The sequence below is a fragment of the Macaca nemestrina genome, chromosome 8, assembly GCF_043159975.1.
Source record: "Macaca nemestrina isolate mMacNem1 chromosome 8, mMacNem.hap1, whole genome shotgun sequence".
Taxonomy (NCBI): domain Eukaryota; kingdom Metazoa; phylum Chordata; class Mammalia; order Primates; family Cercopithecidae; genus Macaca; species Macaca nemestrina.
The window spans coordinates 69,139,848-69,143,518 of NC_092132.1; the positions used below are offsets into that span (position 1 = coordinate 69,139,848).

The 3,671-nt window shown below is 30.1% G+C and overlaps 1 non-coding gene across 1 annotated transcript; it reads left to right on the forward strand.

Moving 5' to 3' along the window:
- The first annotated feature begins 302 nt into the window (after positions 1-302).
- On the forward strand, positions 303-493 carry LOC112427039 (U2 spliceosomal RNA). Its single transcript, XR_003018460.1, has one exon. It is a non-coding gene; the product is annotated as a U2 spliceosomal RNA (small nuclear RNA).
- Positions 494-3,671: the final 3,178 nt, after the last annotated feature.

The following is a 3,671-nucleotide window of genomic DNA, read 5'->3' on the forward strand; positions in this document are numbered from 1 at the left end:
TCGAGGATAGCAATATGGGAAATGCTTCTCTTTAATGAACATAAGTATGCACCAGATTAGCATTACACTATTTGTAGTTACACACTTGGTCATAAGAAAATGAGTAACCTTGGACTAGTTATTTGCACACTAGGCTTTTCATATTTTATTTGCAGAAAGAGAGAATTGGATTAGATCATTTGTTTTCAACTGATTTCTTAGAAGTATTTATTATGATGCCTAATGTATTAACTCAGTATTTTAAAACATTTTTTATTTACTATCTATGAAGAGGTAATACATTTATTAGGAGATGATTTATGATTGTTTCTCAGCCTTTTGGCTAAGATCAAGTGTAGTATCTATTCTATCCAGTTTAATACTTGATATGTCCTCTATTTGAGGATGCAATATTAAATGAATTTTTGGAACTCAGAGATGGAATAGGAGCTTGTTCAATCCACTTCACATATTGACCTGGCCTATCAATAGTCTCAGAAATGGTACCTCCAAGAGGAATTTTAAAAAATACATTATTTACTTACTTTTAAACGTAACAAAGTACTGCATAGTATTAAATGAGACCTTTTGATCTGAAATGTAGCTATTAGTTACTACAGTCTAGCAAAATGGAAAGAATCAGCATTTTATTTGGCTTACTGTGGGTAAGTCTCCTTTCTTTGGTCATTTGTTCTACTAAGGTATTTCAAAAATGAGTTGAGATCTCTTGGAGACCATTAAATCCCAGGCAGGAATCCATCACAAATAATGACTGTGAAACTTCTTTTGAATTTTTGAAATCCCGTGAGCCTTTTTCCTTTCTCATTTGAGCACTGAAATAAGAATTTCACATTGTTTTCCTGACTATGAAAGAAATACAGTCCTAGGATTCTTCTGGTAACAGTTAAATTAAGCCAACATTATTTATTTTGTGTTTTTTTTTGTGTGTGCATTACAGAAAGCCAAGTAAACAATAAATGTTTTTTTGAGGTCTTTTTCTTTCAGTTGATATCTTAATCAGAAATTTTCATTTTCTCTATCACTATTATAGTGGATAGTGAACATTTTAATATTGCTCAAGAGTCCTTTTCTATGAATATACAGTAATTATTGTCTCATTGATTGTGAGCTCTGGAGTAGGTAAAAAAATGTTTATTTTAGTGTCAAAAAGAAGATTAAAATGCAGAATGGTTACTTTTTATAAGGCAAAATAATGAAAAGCATACCAATGGCTACCAGAAAGTTATTTTTTAAAATAAATTGTTTAATATTAATGAATTTTTTATAGCAATTTATTATTTTTGCTCTTGTGGAAAAGTCATGACTACTGAATTTATGATGAATTTTTATTATTAGTCTTTTACAAATTCCTCACATTTCATGAATTCCAGATAATACAATACTATTAATTACAGATAATAGAATAGAAACACATACTATTTTATACACAGAGACACATACTCACACATATAGTTATATTTCACCTAATTTCAATAATAATAATTTGCCTCAATAAATGCTTTACAATGTCCAATGATCTAATTTAATGATCATGGCAATTTTATTCATGTTCGTAGTGGAAAGTCTGGAAGCTCAAGTGACTTCAACAAGGTAAACTTAATTAATAGAAGATTTGCTTTTGTAACTTAAATATTCTATTTACAAATTCAATCTTGACTCATCAGTTTTCTGATTAATCTATTCTATGACTATTTAATGAGACATGTGTAGCAATAAGGACCCACAGAGTTTCTCCTTCATGAGAATATACATTGTAGGGTAGGAACAAGACAATAGCCAGTGAACAAACAAACCAGGAGTTTTCAAAGTGGTATGAAGTAGTATAAAAGAAAAGAGTAGAGTAACAAGATAGAGACTGATGGATTTAAGTGGGAAGGTTGACATCTTTATAGACACACTTGTCAAGGATGATGCCTTTACAGAAATAATATTTTAATTTAGAAATAAAGAATGAGAAGGGGAAAGTAATCTCTAGTGCTAAGTGAAGCTATTCTTTGCAGAATAAATATGAAGGTCAAAATTTCTGAGGTAGGAAACAGTTGAACCAGTGTAATTTACAGGAAGAGTTTGGTTCTATAAGAAAGAGATATAAAGAAAGCTTTATTCTAATAAATAATGGATAGGGCAGAGAGAAAAACAGTTGGAAAGACATTTAGGAGGCAGATCATGCAGTCTTGTGAGTAGTTGGATATAGGGGAAGAGTTTAATGGAATCTACAATCATGCTGGGATGGACCCTTCAGTTTTAATCAGTGTATTGGAATGGACTCAGATCCCTTATGACTAGGAATGAAAAATCTAATGATCTATCTTCCAACTATGTAAAATTGTAGGTGTTTCTCTCATTTTTATTACAATCAGATCCAATTAGATTATAACAAAAAATAGTACAAGAGACAAACTGAATGGATTTGCATGAACATGTGAGTGTGTGTGTGTTTAAATCCTTATTATCTTATCCCTCTAGGAGAAGGCAAATTACTTTAATCAATTTTTAATAAAATTTATGGAAAAAATATGTTATATCTCTACATAGCAGCAAGTGTCATGGTTCTTTTTTTAAAAAAACACAGTTCTTATATTTAAATATTTTTTCTTTCCTAAATTTAGGGATTAAAATCAGAAACAGTACACTAAGACAACTCAAGCATTTTATGAACTAAATATATATTCCTTATATATTTTGCCTATAGAAGATCATGAAAGATGATACACAGTGCTCAGTAAAGCTGATGAATTTCACCATGAGAGTTGTCCTCAGACTACTTGAATTCAGAACTCATTGACTCTTCAAAAAAAAAATACTCCAAATATTTTGTGTATGTCAGTCATATCTATAAATACTCATATTATATATTAAAACTCTGAATTTTAAAAATATCTCGGTTAATTTATTTGGGGAGTAACAATAATAAGCCCATAACACATTAACATAAATAACATTTTTATTGAAAAAAATCTATGTTTTCCAAGCCAAAACAACATTTCAGAGAAGAATAGCATTGTTTATATATTTTCAAATCTTTTAAATATCTTTTTAAATAGAATTTGCACATCTATTTCTACATTCAATCTATTGTCATATATTGTGTGGTTGCCATATGTGAAAGAAATCACACAGATAAGTAGTTGGAAAAGAGAGTAATATTTTAATAGTCTTTTAGATAATTGTGGATATTCTTTTTTGGCATGACACCAAAACCAAGTTGTAGTTTCTTAAAGGTTAGCTGCAGTGTGGAATCTGAAAGTATCCTAATAAACTTTTCTTATTCTGTCTCATTAAAATCCACTGGTTTATCTTAAACTTTAAATGCGTCTTTACCCATGAATTATGCTATACTATTATGCGCTGGTTATTTGGAAAATAATGGTTGACTGAGTTTTGCAGATCCCTCAAATGTTGACACATTTCTTTATATGATATTTTAAAAACAGCATTAATGCTATCTCCTGGCTTATCAGAAAAGTCATTACAAATTAGGAAACTGTCAGGCACTGAGTTTTACACACCATTACTTTTGCTCTGTCAGTGAAAATAAGAACAAGTAAAAAAGGCAAATAACATCTTAGTATTATTAATAAAATAGTTTTGACATTGCAGATCCCCTGAAAGTGTCTCGAAGATCCCCATGGGTCTGCAGAGCACATTTTGATAAGTGCTGCTTTATGACA